Genomic DNA, 20,614 nt, shown 5'->3' with positions numbered 1-20,614 from the left:
ACTTGGCACAATGCTGTCAGACAAGTACCGTTCTTCTGGCAACCATCAAACCCACACACGTTTATGAGATTGCCAGACAGAGACGTGTGATTCATCACTCCAGAGAACACGTCTCCACTGCTTTAACCTCCTTGGTGGTATGATTCTTTCCGATTTTTGGTGCTGAAAGCGGTACCATTTTTTTGCATGGAAATATGTAGTTTTTTTATTGTAGGCCTGTAATTCTTAGGAATAACTCACTGAAATCTGTCCGAACAAGAGTCTAGTAAACATCCCGGGTAGGATAAAATTTAAAACACGTAATCATAAATTATAATTTATTAAATAATCATAAAAAATAATAATATATTAATAATATATTTAATTCAATAATATAATCAAACCAAAAACACTGAAATGTGAAATATAGCGCCAAGTTAGCACATTGCTGAGCAAAATCGCAAAATCGTTTTCAGTGTCTGATGACGAATTTCCCAACAAATCATTATCACTCAATTCTGCAAGTGGTTCTGATTTACTATCGCTGTTCTCCTAGCTGATCTAAACCGATTTTGACCTAAAGGGACACTTTTTGGATGCCATGGACATTTCTCAGTTTCCAGGCAGAAAGAACAGACAAAATGCAGGCAGGGCGCAGGACAAAGCATTAGGGACAAGATGTAAGTAAAACATTGCTGTCTCAACCAATTTCACAATGTAAAATGTAAAAAAAAAAAGAAGACATTTTTTAAAATGTTTAACCATTTCAATACCGTGCAATTTTACACCTTCCTGCCCAGGCCATTTTTCAGGTTTCAGCGCTCTCACACTTTGAATGACAATTGCGCGGTCATACAACACTGTACCCAAACTATAATTTTATCATTTTCTTCACACAACTAGAGCTTTCTTTTGGTGGTATTTAATCACCGCTGGGGTTTTTATTTTTTGCTAAATTAACAAAAAAAGACCAAAAATTTTGAAAAAAAACCACATTTTTCTTTGTTTCTGTTATAAAAGTTTACAAATAAATAATTGTTCTTCATAAATTTAGGCCAAGATGTATTCTGCTACATGTCTTTGGTTAAAATAACCTAAATTAGGATGTATTTTTTAGTTTTTAGGAAAGTTATAGAGTTCACAAACTATGGTATAGATCTGAATATTGATCAATCCTGAAGTACTGACAGCCAATCTAATTTCTTGAGGTCCAAGAATGTCAGAACAGTACAGATATCCCACAAATGACCCCTTTTTGCAGAGTAGACAGTCCGACGTACTTCATAAGAGGCATGGCGAGTTTTTTGAAGTTGTATTTTTATGTCATAATTTTTCGGAAAATGAAAAAATTAAAAAAATTATTTTCACTATTTTTTTTTTTACATACTGTCACCAGTGCAGTACAGCGTCATCATATAACTGGCATGGCGGTTAACAGGGACACTGACTGGTGACAGTATGAAAAATATATATATATATATTTTTTTTAAATTTTTTTTAATTTTTTTATTATATTTAATTTTTTATTATTTTTTTTTATTTTTTTAAGATTTTTTTTTCATATTTTACTATGACCAAAGTAGTACAATGTTACCATAGTAACACTGTACTACTTTGGGGAAGTGATCAGTATTTTTTTTTTTTTTTTACACAATTTGCTTATAGCAAAGAATTACTTTGCTATAAGCAAGCATTTACCTGAATGAAATCGATTCATTCAGCTTTTTTTTTTTTTTTGTGCTTAGCTGTGATTTGGTCACAGCTAATCACATGACATGTGCATGTGATTTGGTCACAGCTAATCACATGACATGTGCATGTGATTAGCTGTGACCATTCACAGCTAGGCACAGTATACAATGGATGGCATCATGAATGAAGCCATCCATTGTATACAACTGTCATGTGACCTGCTGTGATTGGTCACAGCAGGTCACATGGTACCAGCAACGGGAGTCGGTACTCGGATCTGTCATCGGCCGTGTCCGAGGTGCACGGCCCGTGACAGATCCCGCTGCTGCGCCGCTCTGCATTACCGCAAACGGCGCATGTGCGGGAGCACGCCAAATGGCGTGCACCCGGAATGAAGAGGCACATTGGCCGGGCGGCTAATGATTAAATTTCCCGCCGCCAGCGGCGCCCGTACGTCCCGACGTCACAGGGACAGGACACAGAAGCCGGATGCCGGCATCGGCCGGAGGAGATGGCCGGGGACGCTGCAGGGGACACATCGCGGGAGCGCAGGGTAAGGTAAGTGAAGAACAAATGCCGGAGCAGTGCCGCATGGTATTCCCGAGTGTAGCTCGGGGTTACCGTTTGTGGTACTGAAATGTTACCCCGAGCTACACTCGGGAATACCGCCAAGGAGGTTAAAGTCCAGTGACAGTGTGCTTTACACCACTGAATGCAACACTTTGCATTGCCTTTGGTGATGTAAGGCTTGGATGCAGCTGCTTGGCCATGGAAACCCATTCCATGAAGCTCTCTACAAACTGTTGTTGTGCTAATCTGAAGGCCACACAAAGTTTGGAGGTCTTCAGCTACTGACTCTGCAGACAGTTGGCAACTTCTTTGCACGCATGTACTGACCCCGCTTTGTCATTTTATGTGGCCTACTACTTTGTGGCTGAATCGCTGTTGTTCCCAGTTGCTTCCACTTTGTTATAATACCACTAACAGTTGACCGTGGAATATTTAGTAGCAAGGAAATGTCACGGATGGACTTATTGCACAGGTGGCAACCTATCACGGTACCAAACATGAATTCACTGAGCTCCTGAGAGCCACCCATTCTTTCACAAATGTTTGTAGAAGCAGTCTGCATGCCTTGGTGCTTTATTTTCTACACCTGTGCTCATGGAGGTGATTGGAACTCCTGAATCCAATGATCTAAAGGGCTGGCTCAATACTTTTGGCAATATAATGTATGCTACTTGCATTAAATTACATGTAAGAATGCTGGCTAAACAGTATAAATACATATCTATGAACTACTTTATCTGCAAATTTGTGTGTATTCACTTTATCACATACCTCTGTCACACTTTATAATCAGAGTGTGACATCAGCAGCATTTAGAGCCTGAAAATGCAGCGGTTTCCCATAGGAAACCATGGTAAATGGACTGTAGTGAGTTTCTGCAATACGCAAAAAAGACGCATAGGTGTGAATCAGGCTTTAGAGCCCAACTCTGGGGTGTTTATTTTGTTCAGAAATTTGACCAGCTCAGGCTGCAGTATTCACCATCAATCTAAAGATGTCTGCTCAGTATTTTGTTTTCACCACTTCCAGCATCACTCAACCTCAATGTCATAGGACATATACTAAGTGTAGGGTGTCAGGGGCCCACTACCAATTCAGCACTCTGCATTCACTGTAATGGTGTAGAGAGCAGCCCTGACACCAACACATCATTACTGTTCTCTGCATCATTGAGCTCTGCCCAGGGTAGAGGAGAGGCAAAAAGATTTTTGGAAAAGGCAAGTAAAAAAACATATACTACAACAGGGGGGATTCAGGGTGGAGTAGAGCAGAGCACTGGGAGAGGGAAGTAATAAAGTAATTTAAGTAACCTATATCCCATTATTACCATTAGAATTTTGGCTGCATTACTAAACACAGCCCCAACACAAAGACAAGGCAATGTGCTGTGTTGATTGAAAAGGGAACATGCTGCATTTAATGGCAGTACATCATGGTACAGTGCATTGCAATGTACTGTGATGCATGTTATAGGTATGACCATTTACTTAAAATAACCTGCACCATGCACATTAAAAATGCAGCACACTCAAAAATGCACCATAACGCTCATCATCAGCACATCTCAATACATATACAGTGCCTTGAAAAAGTATTCATACCCCTTGAAATTTTCTACATTTTGTCATGTTACAACCAAAAACAAATGTATTTTATTGGGATTTTATGTGATAGACCACAGGTGTCAAGCTGGTGGCCCTGCAGTTGTTGCCAAACTACAAGTCCCATGAGGCATTGCAAGATTGACAGTTACAAGCGAGACTCCCAAAGGCAGAGGCATGATAGGACTGGGAGGTTATATGCTATGTGGAGCTGGGATTGGAGGATAAAGATCTTTGTTGCTGGATTTGGCAGGATCGCACTAGTGAAAGAAAACTGCTGGAGTACATTAAGCCATTCACTGGGGAGACTGTTGTTTCTCCTCCCTCAGCTCTTATGCAGCTGAAAACAGCTGATCACTTATAAAAAAGGCAGAAAAAAGGAGTATTAAATTTCAGATGCCCTGAGTAACCCAGCATCCAGTATCCAGAGAGGGAGCCTCCTATACACCCTGAGAGCTGCACCCATCCATCCCTTAAAGGGAGCTCTGGCTGTCCTTGGATCACCACTTAAAGCCCCAGGATCCATCCACCCTCAATACCTGGCTTACTCTGATGATTCCTTGATGACATCTGGATATTTATTAATATGCGCATTTACAGTGCACGTGAGTGCACAATCATTCCACAATTATTGCACAAGCACCGACTTACCAAGAAAACTGGCACTTTAGGAGCACTGAAAGTCACCTTTGAACTATCAACCATTTATACTTATTTATGTAATTTTATGCTCATTTATGAACTTTACCTTTATAATAGGATTTATGGTCTTAATAATTTTGGCGCTGCACTCTCCTTTTATACTGTTTGATTGAGGTTTTTTCTTTGTTACCTTTTCTGCACAGCTGCTGTTTTTCCCCCCATTTAGTGCACTCACATACCCTTACCCTTTAGAAGAAAACCTGTTAGAGTCTGCAAAAGTCTTGAGACGTGGACAGAGGTTCACCTTCCAGCAGGACAATGACCCTAAACATACAGTCAGAGCTACAATGGAATGGTTTAGATCAAAGCATATTCATGTATTAGAATGGCCCAGTCAAAATCCAGACCTAAATCCAAATGAGAATCTGTGGCAAGACTTGAAAATTACTGTTCACAGACGTTCTCCATTCAATCTGACAGAGTTTGAGCTATTTTGCAATGAAGAATGGGCAAAAATGTCACTCTCTAGATGTGCAAAGTTGGTAGAGACATCCCCGAAAAGACTTGCAGCTGAAATTGCAGTGAAAGGTGGTCCTACAAAAGTATTGACTCAGGGGGGCTGAATACAGATGCATGCCACACATATGTGTGAATTAGAGATGAGCGAATTATTCAAAAATTTGATTCGGCTGATTCGGCGAATTCAAGGAATAAATTCGATTCGAGTCGAATATATTCGCTGCGAATTTAACTTATAAAAAGGGTGTTTCTAGGCTTCAGAGAGCCTTTATATTAGTGCAGAACACTGTACCTTTAATTTAAATGCCCTTGGAGTCTGCTGGGGAAGAGAAATAATACTGTCAGTCAGTATGACATGCAGATGAGTGCCGTCGATCTTAGAATCACCGCACACTTCACTCATTTGGGCAGTCACGGGGCCAAAACCAGAGTGTGGAGCCACAGTGTGGCGGTGGAGGCAGCAGCAATGGGAGGCCATACAGCACCCTATGAAAAAATGGAACCCACCAGCAGTGTGAGGAGACCTGAAAGTGGCACATGGCAGAGTGTGGCGATGGAGACAGCAGCAATGGGAGGCCGTACAGGGACCCATGACACACTCTGGACCTGGCAGCAGCATGAGGAGGCGGTACAGGGGCCCATGACAGATTACGGGCCTGGCAGCAGCATGAGGAGTCGGTACGGGGGCCCATGGCAGATTACGGGCCTGGCAGCAGCAATGGGAGGCCATACAGCACCCTATGACAAAATGGAACCCACCAGCAGTGTGAGGAGACCTGAAAGTGGCACATGGCAGAGTGTGGCGATGGAGACAGCAGCAATGGGAGGCCGTACAGGGACCCATGAGACACTCTGGACCTGGCAGCAGCATGAGGAGGCGGTACAGGGGCCCATGACAGATTACAGGCCTGGCAGCAGCATGAGGAGTCGGTACGGGGGCCCATGGCAGATTACGGGCCTGGCAGCAGCAATGGGAGGCCATACAGCACCCTATGACAAAATGGAACCCACCAGCAGTGTGAGGACACCTGAAAGTGGCACATGGCAGAGTGTGGCGATGGAGACAGCAGCAATGGGAGGCCGTACAGGGACCCATGACACACTCTGGACCTGGCAGCAGCATGAGGAGGCGGTACAGGGGCCCATGACAGATTACGGGCCTGGCAGCAGCATGAGGAGTCCGCTGAGTGGAAAAACCACCCATTTCACTCAATAATTCCTGAGCACCAATGTCCTCCTGTACCTCCTCCTCTTCTTCCTGTCCTGCCCCCACAGGGGTCATGTGGCGTTGAGATCTGTGCGCCACGTCTACCGCACCCTGACCAGCCATTGTTAACAGCATTTGTTCCAGGACGTGCAACAGAGGAATGACGTCGTTCATCCCATAGTCCTGCCGACTCACGAATAGCGTGGCCTCCTCAAAGGGCCTGAGCAAGCGGCAGGTGTCACGCATGAGCTGCCAATGGCTGACATCTAAGTTACACAGGGGAGTACCTTTATCCGCTTGTAACATCAGGAAATCGGTGATGGCCTTTCGCTGTTCGTAAAGGCGGTCTAACATATGTAGGGTTGAATTCCACCTTGTTGCAACGTCGCAGATCAGGCGATGCTGTGGAATTCCGTTCTGCCGCTGCAGCTCAAGGAGGGTGTGCTTTGCGGTGTAGGAATGGCTGAAATGCATGCAAAGTTTACGTGACATTTTAAGGATGTCTTGCAGTGGGATGGTGGATTTTAGGAACCGCTTGACAACCAGATTGAACACGTGAGCCATGCATGGCGCATGGCACAACCTTCCTTGACGCAGAGCAGACACCATGTTCTTTCCGTTGTCGGTCAACATGGTTCCGATTTTCAGTTTGCGCGGAGACAGCCATCTGTCGATTTCTCTGTTCATTACACTCAGAAGTTCCTCCCCTGTGTGACTACGTTCGCCAAGGCATACCAGGTGCAGCACAGCGTGACACCGTTGCGCCCTGCACATGTGATATGCCGGTCGGGTAATGGGACTTGGCACGGGGGTGGCGGCTGAGGACACGGCGGAAGAAGAGGTGGTAGAGGCGGACATCTTTGCTGGACCAAGGACGTGCAAACGTGGAGGCAAAAGCGGCGTGACCTGTCCAAGTTGCTGGTGCGGCTGTGCCGGCACCACGTTCACCCAGTGGGTTGTAAATGACATGTACTGTCCCTGACCGTAGTTACAGCTCCACACATTGGCGCTGCCGTGCACTTTGGCAGAGACCGACATGCTCAAAGACTGGCCCACCATCTCTTCTACATGTGAATGCAGGGCTGGCACTGCCTTTTTGGCGAAGAAATGCCGGCTTGGCACTCTCCACCGCGGCTCGGCACAAGCCATCATTTCTCGGAAAGGTGCTGAGTCCACCACTTGGAAAGGGAGGGACTGCAGCACCAGCAACTTGGACAGGAGGACGTTCAGCTTCTGCACCGTCGGGTGCGTGCTCGCAAACTGTTGTCTCTTGGAAACGGATTCCAAGAAAGACTGCTGACGGAATCCGTGAAGAGGAGTAGCAGGAGAAGGAGCATCTGAACGAGCGGAAGATGCCAACGAGCGACAACTCCCCTCAGCAGAGGTGTTGGAGCCTTGACTGGCTGATAGAGGGCGATTGACGTCGGGTGACGGAGCAAGTAACGGAGCGGGTGATGGAGCGGGGGCTGGGGCAGGCAGAACCGCTGTATCTTTATCGGGGTTTTCCCAGGCCACCGAATGGCGACGCTGCATATGCTGACGCAACGCTGTAGTCCCAACATGGGCCCCCTGGCCACGCTTGACTTTCTGGCCACATAGTCGACATACGGCTACGTTTACTTCCTCGGGCGGCTTGACAAAAAATTGCCACACCGCCGAGTAGGAAACTTTGCCCCCGCTACTCCTCACTGGCTGACTGCTACTTCCTCCGTGCACACCGGCACCACTACTGGCCGTGGTGGTAGGCTGCAGTGGAGCTGGTGCTCTACTCCGTGGCCGTTTGCCTCCACTGACACTGCTGCGACCCTGCTGCCTCCTGGGCAACCCACCGACTGTTTTGCTCGCTGCCAAGCTGGCACCCTCTTCTCCTGATGATGCGGAAGCAATAGCCTGATGACGACGAGGCTGCCAAGTGCGATCAGCCTCATCATCATCAATTAGGGTCTCTGCCTCACTACTAGCCCCCTCGGCTGCGTGTGGGTCAGGAGACAGACCTGTCTCTAGACCGGCTACCGAGCCACTCTCCTCGCCAGTACTTCTTCGCCTGGCTGCTGAAGAGGCGGATGTCTCCCCCCGTTCCTGACCGCCCTCTGTTAGCTCTTCCTCACTGTACAGTGGGGCTGAGCCCACAGCATGCGATACTTCGCTTGGTGAGGGAACACCAAAGGACAGGGGCAGGTAGAGGACACGTGATTTCAGTGGGCTTGCTCCCGGGCCATGCCAACTAACGGTTGTGTCTGACGTACCCACCGACCATTGGCTGTAGGTGTCAGAGGTGACCTGGGAAGAGGAAGACGACCGAGCCAACCAATCGATGATGGCAGGGTTGTCGGTGGAGACACGACTGCTGGATGACACCGGGAGCACTGGCCTCTGGCTGCGACTAGTGCTGCCTCGACCCCTTCCTCTGCTGCCACGTCTGCTCGCTCCTGAAACATTGCCTACTCTGCCACTCCTCTGCGTGTTGTCTGACATACTCTTTAATTCAACGATTCTGTGTCCCTGAGTAACGATTCTGTGTCCCTGAGTAACAATTCTGTGTCCCTGAGTAACGATTCTGTGTCCCTGAGTAACGATTCTGTGTCCCTCAGTAACGATTCTGTGTCCCTCAGTAACGATTCTGTGTCCCTGAGTAACAATTCTGTGTCCCTGAGTAACGATTCTGTGTCCCTGAGTAACAATTCTGTGTCCCTCAGTAACAATTCTGTGTCCCTGAGTAACAATTCTGTGTCCCTGAGTAACGATTCTGTGTCCCTGAGTAACGATTCTGTGTCCCTCAGTAACGATTCTGTGTCCCTGAGTAACAATTCTGTGTCTGTCCCTGAGTAACAATTCTGTGTCCCTGAGTAACAATTCTGTGTCCCTGAGTAACAATTCTGTGTCCCTGAGTAACAATTCTGTGTCCCTCAGTAACGATTCTGTGTCCCTGAGTAACAATTCTGTGTCCCTGAGTAACAATTCTGTGTCCCTCAGTAACGATTCTGTGTCCCTCAGTAACGATTCTGTGTCCCTGAGTAACAATTCTGTGTCCCTGAGTAACAATTCTGTGTCCCTGAGTAACAATTCTGTGTCTGTCCCTGAGTAACAATTCTGTGTCCCTGAGTAACAATTCTGTGTCCCTGAGTAACGATTCTGTGTCCCTCAGTAACAATTCTGTGTCCCTGAGTAACAATTCTGTGTCCCTGAGTAACAATTCTGTGTCTGTCCCTGAGAAACAATTCTGTGTCCCTGAGTAACAATTCTGTGTCCCTGAGTAACAATTCTGTGTCCCTCAGTAACGATTCTGTGTCCCTCAGTAACAATTCTGTGTCCCTGAGTAACAATTCTGTGTCCCTGAGTAACAATTCTGTGTCTGTCCCTGAGTAACAATTCTGTGTCCCTGAGTAACAATTCTGTGTCCCTGAGTAACAATTCTGTGTCCCTCAGTAACGATTCTGTGTCCCTCAGTAACAATTCTGTGTCCCTCAGTAACAATTCTGTGTCCCTGAGTAAAGATTCTGTGTCCCTGAGTAACAATTCTGTGTCCCTGAGTAACGATTCTGTGTCCCTCAGTAACGATTCTGTGTCCCTGAGTAACAATTCTGTGTCCCTGAGTAACAATTCTGTGTCTGTCCCTGAGTAACAATTCTGTGTCCCTGAGTAACAATTCTGTGTCCCTCAGTAACGATTCTGTGTCCCTCAGTAACGATTCTGTGTCCCTGAGTAACAATTCTGTGTCCCTGAGTAACAATTCTGTGTCCCTCAGTAACGATTCTGTGTCCCTGAGTAACAATTCTGTGTCCCTGAGTAACAATTCTGTGTCTGTCCCTGAGTAACAATTCTGTGTCCCTGAGTAACAATTCTGTGTCCCTGAGTAACGATTCTATGTCCCTAAGTAACGATTCTGTGTCCCTAAGTAACGATTCTGTGGCCCTAAAGTCTCTCTGGCCCTAACTCTGTCCCTAATACAGACAGGTCTGTCTCTCTTGAATGACCGGACGCTAATGGAGAATTGTAAGATGGCCGCAATTTATAGCTCCACCATTACACAGTGCTGGCTGGCTGGCTGCTGATTGGCTAATGCGATCACATGTCATGAATGAATGCATTATGGGTCAGCGCGCCTTGTCTGCGCGCCTTCCCAGAGATCCCCGCTCCGTCGCCACACATGTCGCCGCCATTTTTGGGAAAATTAGATTCGTGCATCCGAAGTTTACTAATTTTCGGATTCAGCGCGAATCGAATTTTTCCTGATCTTCGAAACGAATTCCACTTCGCCATGTTCGATTCACTCATCTCTAGTGTGAATGTTGCTGTGTTATGTAAAATGAGTTTAGTTTTTTAAAATTTAAAATGGGAGGTCTCAAGATTGTGCAGGGTTTTAAAGGGTTATGAAACATTGTTAAGAAACATTGAGATAATGCACCACTTTGCTCAGAGAATTGTTGCAATCACAAATGTTTAGACATTCCCATTGTGACGGGGGTCACTTTGGGTGGGGGGACCATAGAACACAGCTCACTTTGGAGAGGTGGGGAGACCCCTGTCTTAGCTCCCCATATCCCTATTATGTGTAAGTCACCTGTGCCTGCTAGGGGTACAGGGTGATCTGTCCTAATATTGGGGTGGGGGTTTGTTGAATAATGCCATGTGGTTGCATCCCATTGTTCTATTGTGTGTCTTGCTTGGAAGCAAACTATTATGGAATGTATGTATTTGTGTATTGGCTTGGTGATGGGGTGTCTACAGCAGCCTCCCTCCTGATGGGACAGTCTGCTGGTGTGTCTCTTGTTACTAAAGGTAGATTGGCCCGCCCTGTGTCATTAATCAGGGAGGGGGGGTTATTCCCTTGAATGTATATATCTTGTATCTGTGTTAAAATAAAGTAGTCTATTTCCTGATTTACTTCAAGACTGGTGTCGTCTAGTCTTGTATGGTCTGCTGTGGTGTCTGTGGTCGGTGTTCGGACAGGGAAGCGGTACCCTAACAAAAGTACCCAAGTGCAGTCTGGGGTTGGTTCTGTTACACCCATATTTATTTATTTTCTTTGTATTGGTATGACACATAAGCATCTCTCATAAGCAAACAAAAAGCCAAATCTGACACATTCCACGAAAACCCCCAAAAATGGACTGGACAAAATGATTGTCACCATCAATTTAATATTTGGTAACACACCACCCCTTGGAAAGATAACTGAAATCAATTGCTTCCTGTAACCATCAATGAGTGTGTTACACCTCTCTACTAGAATTTTAGACCACTCTACTTTCACCAACTGCTCCAGGTCTCTCAGATTGGAAGGGTTCCTTTTCCCAACTGCTGTTTTGAGATCTATCCACAAGTGCTCTATGGGATTGAGATCTGGGCTAATTTCTAGCCAGTTCAGTACTCTCCAGCTCTTTGTCTGAAACAATTTCGGGGTGCTTTTTGGTGTGTGCTATGGGTCATTGTCCTGCTGTAAGACCCATGATGGAGACCCAACTTTCTGACACTTGGCCCTACATTGCACCCCAGAATTCTTTGGCAGTCTTCAGATTTCATTATGCCATGCACATGACCAAGACATCCAGTGCCTGAAGCTGCAAAGCAGCCCCAAAAAAACAGTGAACCTCCACCATGTTTGACTGTAGGGAATGTATTCTTTCCTTTAAAGGCCTCATTGCTTTTTCTGAAAACAGTAGAATGATGAGCTTTACACAAAAGTTGTAATTTTGGCTTCCTCATATAAGTTTTGGCAAACCCCAATCTGGCTTTTTTATGTTTCTGTGTCAGCAGTGGGGTCGTCTTGGGTCTCCTACCATAGCATCCATTTTCAGTCACATGGTGATGTACAGTGCGAGCTGACACAGTTGTACGGTTTGCCTGAAGGTCAGCTTGAATTTGACTGGAAGTTGATCGAGGTTCTTTAGCCACCATTCGAACAATCCTTCATTGCAATCTTTGATAAGTTTGTCTCTTTCGTCTTTGTCCAGGGAGATTAGCTACAGTGCCATGGAGTGTAAACTTGTCAAGGTCCTACCTTTTCCCAGAGGTTATGTTACTCCATGTGCTAGCATCCATCTTGGATTTCTGCTGAGCATGATGGGAATCTTTTATGCCTTCAGGTCTCTGAGGTCCATCCCCCAGAGGGGTGTGGCTGAGTACATATAAGCCTGGGATCTGCACATGCTCTTTGCACTTGTGTCTTGTGTCTTTGTCTTGCTACAGCTCTGTGTATACGCTCGTGACTCTTCTGGTATTCTGACTCGGCTTGTGACTAAGACCATTCTCTGCGTTTCCCTTTGATCTGACCTTCCGTTGCTGAACCCGGCCCGTGACCTGTGATTCTCTGTCTACTGTTCTGTTCTGTTTTGTCCCGTTGTTATTGACCCGGCTTGTCTGACTACGCTATTGTCATTCTCACCAACTACACGCCATTGGCGGCGGCCATTACCGCAGCTGGGGTGTCTCGGGGGCCGCGACCTGGTCCCTGGTTGCGTCAAGTCCATCCCCACCATCAGGGGCCCTGGTGAAGGGCAGCCTGGGACTTAGACTCCGCGCCCTGAGGGACTTCAGTCTGTTGGTGGTGGTTGTCGTCAGCCAGTGCGTTACCCTGCCACTAGGCCTACCTGTCCGTTCCACAGCCCTGCCCTGACAAAACTTCTTAGCAATGTTGTGCACAGTGGAACCAGGAACATTAACCTCTTGGCACCAGCGCCTCCCGGCCTTTTAAGAGTTTCAGAAGCTGGGAGGCAGGGCGGGGTTTTAGGGTCATGTGACCACCGTGATTTGCCGTCACGGCGGTCACATGATTGGAAAAAATCCCGATCGAAAGAGGAGATCAGGACCTTTCTGACATATATGCTGGGAGCGCACAGGGCGCACGCTCTCAGTTTATGTGTATTTGATAATTGCACGCAAATATGCGGCCGCTCAGCGTCAAGGCCCAGACGCCGAGAGGCCGCATATTTGTGTGCGATTGGTGTCAAGGGGTTAAGGTCTCTGGAGATGGATTTGTAACCTTGAGATTGTCCATGCTTTTTCACAATTTTTGTTCTCAAATTTTCAGAGAATTCTTTGTTGCTCTATATCTTCTCCTTGCTCCATGTGGCACACAGAGACACACAACAGAAAGGTTGAGCCAATTTTTTATCATTTTAACTGGTTTCCTGTGTGATTTCTCTATTGTCAGCACCTGTTAATTGATGCAGATGAGTTTAATTACAAATTAAAGGAGTATCACAAACTTGGAATGCAATTATTTCTTACAATTTTGAGAAGGTGCCAATAATTTTGTCCAGTTCATTTTTGAGATTTCAGTCAGATTTGGCTTTTTGTTTCTCCACTTTTTTGTGTCATGCCAATACAAACAAAAGAAATAAACATGAGAATGCCTAAACATTTGTAATTGCAACAATTTTCTGTGCGAAGTGGTGCATCATTTGACAGAAATTCAGGGGTGCCAATATTTTTGGCCATGACTGTATATAACTTCCCTTGGTACCTGGCTGGCCAAGAATTATACCAGCTACCCTTTCCATGCAATTAGGGCTGGAGGGGCTGTTTCTGGGACCCCTTGGCATACTGTGTACAGTGGAACTATTATCCTGGAGGGATGTGTTATGTGCAGTGGGTGAATTCCAGCATATGTGGGATTAAGAAGCTTTTTCTGGTACAGGTTTCCTGGCATCAACTATTGCTTCATGTAATTAGAATTAGATGATAAGCTCTCACTTTGTTTAATCAGCTCCAGAGTCCAAACTGCTAGGTGCCAGGAAGGAATCCATTGTTTTCTTTGATGTTTTTGATGTGTTTGATTATTTATGTAATGTAATTTTCTCCTGGGCTTGTAATGTGTGCCATACCCTTCTAGCGGGAGGTTTTTGCATATAAATGGAATGCTGTTTGTTAATAAATTCAGTCCTGTTTTAGTGGAGTGGAGGATGCTGTAGTTTGGCGGACATACCCAGCCGTGGTATCAGACAGTCTGTCACATGCTCTGAGGTGTACATGGGTACTTAACCACTTCAATACTGGGAACTTTCACCCCCTTCCTACCCAGACCAATTTTTAGCTTTCAGTGCAGGCACATTTTAAACGACAATTGCACGGTCAAGCAACATTGTACCCAAATGAATTTTTTAATAATTTTTTGAGACAGAGCTTTCTTTTGGTGGTATTTAATCACCACTGGAGTTTTGTATGTTTTGCTAAACAAAAAAAAATATCAAAAATTTTGAGAAAAAAACCTTTTCTTAGTTTCTGTTATAAAAAGTTGCAAATAAGTACATTTTCTTCTTCACTGATATGTGCTTATGAGGCTGTAATGTTGGGCACTGCTAAGCTGAATGGATGAGGCTGCACTGATAAGGTGGCACTGATGGGAACTGATATGCTGCACTGATGGACATGGATTGGCACTGATGGGGCTGCATTGATATTCTGTACTGATGGGCACTGACATGCTGCACTGATGATCAGTACCCTGCTTATCACTGTAATGGTCCCCTGTCACAGGAAAGCCAGTTATCATTAGCTGTGGTTGGATACAGCTGATCACATGGTAAAAAGCCAACGTCATTGGCTCTTTACCCTGATTGGTGATGAACTGTGTCCAAGGGACACAGCTCAACACAGATCACTACGCTGCGAGCCCCTGGGGGCGCGCATGAGTGGCATGACCAGAAGCATGTCATATGATGTCCACCTGGAGGGAGGAAAGGCTCTTCTGGCCATCCATCTGCTATTTACTGGGCGGGATCCATCTGATTCCTGCTGCTGGGATTTGCACCGGAGCTAAACGCCCATACAAATGCAGCCTTAGAAATTATTAAGGATCTGCACTCCTATTCCCTAACACCACTGAGCTGCTCTAAAAATATTGTGTTTATAACCAATAAAAGGTACAGCCATTCAAACTTCAAAATATTTGTCCCTTGTGCATATCAAAACCACCTAAATGGTGTTATACAACAATCCATAAACATCACTAAAAGATCTATAACTTCATCTGTGTCCACCATAGTGGTTAATTATTTAGCATTGATGCCTAGCAGCACTGGAGTCATTGGTTCAACTCCCAACCATAGTACTACCTGCCTGGAGTTTGCATGTCCTCTCTGTACCTGCGTGGGTTTCCTCCAGGTATTCCAGTCTCCTCCCACACTCCACAAACATGCTGGTAAGTTAATCGTCTCCTATCTAAAGTGGCCCTAGTATATGTATGAATGTGAGTTAGGGAACTTAGATTATACACTCCTTGAGGGCGAGGATTGATGTGAATGTACAATATATATGTAAAGCGCTGTGTAAATTGATGGCGCTATATCGGTACCTGTAATATATTAATATAACTATTAAATTTAGTAAGTAAAAAAGAAATAGTGTTGTGTCAGATAAAGTACAAAGCAGGTTTAATAAAGTGCATATATCATATATATAGCTATAAAAAAAACATATCTATAGTCTCACCTTAAACAATAAAGTCCATCTAAAGTGCAACAAGATGTATCAAAAGCAAGCTTTACTCTTAAATGTATTTCTGTGCTCTAAGTGCAGTATTCAAAAATGTGAGAACTCCACCAGCACACTCAGCCCCTTAGGAGTAGTAACTCACTGAGCCAGATTGACCCACTAATTTAATAAAATGGTCACAGCAAACATGGAATATTTCCGCAGTGGGTGATAATCAGTAATCTCCTCTCATCAGCTCCAGTGCATCCGTTTTTATAACATAATGTAATAGAAGAGTGATATTATCATAGAACAGTAATAGTCTTTATTAAAAGTTTTGTAGAAAAATAAAATTCACGTACATTAAGCGCTCACCTAGCACTAATAAAAGCATAGTCCTGTGGGGGTCTCTGCACTCACAGGACTGTGTATGCATGCATGTCCGTATGTAATGATAGCATTACTGTCAACATGTTTCCTTATGGATTGAGTACAGCTCTTGAGACTTAGGTTTAATGAAGAATATGCTGGTAAATGGCTGCAGTTTGACATATGTGAATGGATCATAATGGGCACAGTTGCCAACCTTCCAAAATAGTTTTGAGATACTCTTTGGTGAAGCAGAGTAAAAATGCAGCATGACTAGCAAGCTGTCCACGACAGCATCTTCTATATGGGTGCATGACTTTAGGAATTGTGCGTTGTAAGGAGGCAGTGACACATCTGTCACTGTTAGCATCTTTACACAATCACAATTGTGATCGCAATTACTCAGTCATGCAACACTGTACCCACGTACATTTTATATAGTTTAATTCAGACAGATAGAGCTTTCTTTTGGTGATATTTTTTTATTTATTTTGTGCCATATAAAGGAAAAAAGACTGAATTAAAAAAAAAAATTCTTAGTTTCTATTTCTAAAAGTTTGCAAATAAATAATCTGTCTTTATAAATATAGGACAAAATATATTCTGCTACATTTCTTTAGTAAAAAAAAAAACAAATAGGTGTATGTTATTTAGTCTACGTGAAAGTTATAGACTCTACAAACTATGGTATATATATATTTGAAAATTGATCAGTCCTGATGTACTGATGGCCTATCTCATTTCTTGAGGCCCTAAAATGCAAAAACTGTAAATATCCTCAAAGAAAATAAATATAATTTATTTTTATATTTATTTTCATTTCTCAGACACAGCATAAGCATACTTACAATTACATGCCAAAACACATTCTGCTACTACTCCTGAGTCTTATACCATGTGTGACACTTTTTCATGGTCTAGATTCATAGAGGGGCCCAAAATCCAAACAGCACCTTTGGGCTTTCAAGGAGCATAAAGTCTAATTTCCTGACCACCTGTCATATTTCTTGGGTCCCTAAAGTGCAGTACAGTGGAAACACCCAGAAAATGACAACATTTTGAAAAGCAAATACCCTAAGGTATTTTTTGAAAAGCAAAGTGAGTCTTTTGAAAATGCATTTCTTTGCAACTGGTTTTTGGAAAATGCAGGAAGAAAGTGAAAATGTATTCCACAAAGTTGTCAATTAATAAGATATTTCTGACACACAGCATAGGCAAAAAAGGCATTATTAGAATTACACCCCAAAACACACCCTGCCATTCCTCCCGTGTATGGCGTTACCACATGTATTAGGCTTTTTTTCACAGCCTTTTTACACAGAAGGACATAGCAATCACAGAGCATGCCACTGTGCACAAGTCGCACAAACTGGAAGATGTACAGGTACGTCCTCCCAATTCGATACTTGTCTCACCCGGTCTGTTTTTATGCAGGGGCCGGGCAGGAGGTGGTTAAAGAAGGCTGCAAAATTCTTAAAGACCAAGTAAACTTTCAGTTTAAATTGACCAAATATAATAAAGGCACATACAACAAAACAATAGAAGATGTGCAAAGCCTTATTGGCTCATTCTCATGACCATTTTGACCACTAGAAATCACTCTGATCCATCCCAGAAGCCCTAAGGAAAGATGAGGAAGAAGAGTGAGGCTTTCAAATGTTCAAACTGCTGCGCAGCTGCATGGGCAGTGACATCTAATCAGTTACAGAGGTAAGTGTAGGGGGAACCAGGGGTGGGATGAGAAAAGGTGTACAATGTTACCTTACCTTTTAATTTTTTTGTGAAAAAGTGAACTTACACTTTAAGTAGAAAAGCCTGTCTCTTGCCAGTGTAGCGCACCCTCTAGAGAGCCACTGGTGAACTTAGACTTATTCCCCCAGTTAGAGCACACACAGCCAGGCACATCAAATTTTCACTCTTCCACTGGCTCAAAGGGACAGTCTAGGGCAGTGATGGCGAACCTTTTTGAGCCCGAGTGCCCAAACTGCAACCCAAAACCAACTTATTTCTTTCAAAGTGCCAACACTGCAATGAAACCTGAATATCGAGCTTTTGGTTTAGAAAAAACAACTCGTACAGTAGTGCAAACTAATTAACAGTACAGGGATGACCAGAGACTGCAGACACAGTACAGGGATGACCAGAGACTGCGGACACAGTACAGGGATGACCAGAGACTGCGGACAGTACAGGGATGACCAGAGACAGCGGACAGTACAGGGATGACCAGAGACTGCGGACAGTACAGGGATGACCAGAGACTGCGGACACAGTACAGGGATGACCAGAGACTGCGGACACAGTACAGGGATGACCAGAGACTGCGGACACAGTACAGGGATGACCAGAGACTGCGGACAGTACAGGGATGACCAGAGACTGCGGACACAGTACAGGGATGACCAGAGACTGCGGACACAGTACAGGGATGACCAGAGACTGCGGACACAGTACAGGGATGACCAGAGACTGCGGACACAGTACAGGAGATGACCAGAGACTGCGGACACAGTACAGGGATGACCAGAGACTGCAGACACAGTACAGGGATGACCAGAGACTGCGGACACAGTACAGGAGATGACCAGAGACTGCGGACAGTACAGGAGATGACCAGAGACTGCGGACACAGTACAGGAGATGACCAGAGACTGCGGACACAGTACAGGAGATGACCAGAGACTGCGAACAGTACAGAAGATGACCAGAGACTGCGGACAGTACAGGGGATGACCAGAGACTGCGGACAGTACAGGGATGACCAGAGACTGCGGACACAGTACAGGGATGACCAGAGACTGTGGACAGTACAGGGATGACCAGAGACTGCGGACACAGTACAGGAGATGACCAGAGACTGCGGACACAGTACAGGGATGACCAGTGACTGCAGACAGTACAGGGATGACCAGAGACTGCGGAAAGTACAGGAGATGACCAGAGACTGCAGACACAGTACAGGGATGACCAGAGACTGCAGACACAGTACAGGGATGACCAGAGACTGCAGACACAGTACAGGGATGACCAGAGACTGCGGACACAGTACAGGAGATGACCAGAGACTGCGGACACAGTACAGGGATGACCAGAGACTGCGGACACAGTACAGGGATGACCAAAGACTGCGGACAGTACAGGAGATGACCAGAGACTGCGGACACAGTACAGGAGATGACCAGAGACTGCGGACACAGTACAGGAGATGACCAGAGACTGCGGACAGTACAGGAGATGACCAGAGACTGCGGACAGTACAGGGATGACCAGAGACTGCGGACACAGTACAGGGATGACCAGAGATTGCGGACAGTACAGGGATGACCAGAGACTGCGGACACAGTACAGGAGATGACCAGAGACTGCGGACACAGTACAGGGATGACCAGAGACTGCGGACAGTACAGGAGATGACCAGAGACTGCGGAAAGTACAGGAGATGACCAGAGACTGCGGACAGTACAGGGATGACCAGAGACTGCGGACATAGTACAGGAGATGACCAGAGACTGCGGACACAGTACAGGGATGACCAGTGACTGCGGACAGTACAGGGATGACCAGAGACTGCGGAAAGTACAGGAGATGACCAGAGACTGCGGACAGTACAGGAGATGACCAGAGACTGCGGACAGTACAGGAGATGACCAGAGACTGCGGACAGTACAGGAGATGACCAGAGACTGCGGACACAGTACAGGAGATGACCAGAGACTGCGGACACAGTACAGGAGATGACCAGAGACTGCGGACACAGTACAGGAGATGACCAGAGACTGCGAACAGTACAGAAGATGACCAGAGACTGCGGACAGTACAGGAGATGACCAGAGACTGCGGACAGTACAGGGATGACCAGAGACTGTGGACACAGTTCAGGGATGACCAGAGACTGCGGAAAGTACAGGAGATGACCAGAGACTGCGGACAGTACAGGAGATGACCAGAGACTGCGGACAGTACAGGAGATGACCAGAGACTGCGGACACAGTACAGGAGATGACCAGAGACTGCGGAAACAGTACAGGCGATGACCAGAGACTGCGGACACAGTACAGGAGATGACCAGAGACTGCGAACAGTACAGGAGATGACCAGAGACTGCGGACAGTACAGGAGATGACCAGAGACTGCGGACAGTACAGGGATGACCAGAGACTGCGGAAAGTACAGGGATGACCAGAGACTGCGGACACAGTACAGGGATGACCAGAGACTGCGGACACAGTACAGGGATGACCAGAGACTGCGGACAGTACAGGGATGACCAGAGACTGCGGACAGTACAGGGATGACCAGAGACTGCGGACACAGTACAGGAGATGACCAGAGACTGCGGACACAGTACAGGGATGACCAGAGACTGCGGAAAGTACAGGAGATGACCAGAGACTGCGGAAAGTACAGGAGATGACCAGAGACTGCGGACAGTACAGGAGATGACCAGAGACTGCGGAAAGTACAGGAGATGACCAGAGACTGCGGACAGTACAGGGATGACCAGAGACTGCGGACACAGTACAGGGATGACCAGAGATTGCGGACAGTACAGGGATTACCAGAGACTGCGGACACAGTACAGGGATGACCAGAGACTGCGGACATAGTACAGGGATGACCA

The sequence above is a fragment of the Staurois parvus genome, unplaced genomic scaffold (genome assembly GCF_062004578.1).
Source record: "Staurois parvus isolate SC_StPar_1 unplaced genomic scaffold, SC_StPar_1.0 ptg000063l, whole genome shotgun sequence".
Lineage (NCBI taxonomy): Eukaryota > Metazoa > Chordata > Amphibia > Anura > Ranidae > Staurois > Staurois parvus.
The sequence above is the reverse complement of the archived record's forward strand: the minus strand, read 5'-3'. Positions refer to the sequence as shown.